This window comes from Fulmarus glacialis, unplaced genomic scaffold (assembly GCF_000690835.1).
Source record: "Fulmarus glacialis isolate BGI_N327 unplaced genomic scaffold, ASM69083v1 scaffold29036, whole genome shotgun sequence".
NCBI classification, from domain to species: Eukaryota; Metazoa; Chordata; class Aves; order Procellariiformes; family Procellariidae; genus Fulmarus; species Fulmarus glacialis.
Genome location: NW_009217936.1, coordinates 3234 through 3438, shown reverse-complemented (window position 1 = coordinate 3438; position 205 = coordinate 3234). Strand labels below are relative to the sequence as shown.

General features: G+C 70.7%; 1 protein-coding gene across 1 annotated transcript in view; it reads right to left on the bottom strand.

Annotated features, from left to right (window-relative positions):
• Nucleotides 1-205, bottom strand: part of AQP8 (aquaporin 8) — a gene marked incomplete at its 5' end in the record, with an annotated part of 4962 nt that overhangs the window by 2761 nt on the left and 1996 nt on the right.

Genomic DNA, 205 nt, shown 5'->3' with positions numbered 1-205 from the left:
GGGTCTCCGCAGACCCCCAGGTGCTTCCAGGAGCTGCCACGGCACTGCCAGGGGAGGTGCGGGGGGAAGGGGTCTCTCCCGGCGTTGCAGGGTGCTGCAGGCTGTGGCGTGCACCGACCCTTGCCCAAGGCCCTGGTACAGGGGGGGTTACACCGCTGCCCCCCCCCAGCAAGAGCTTTGCTTGTGGCAGGCGGCACAACCCGGC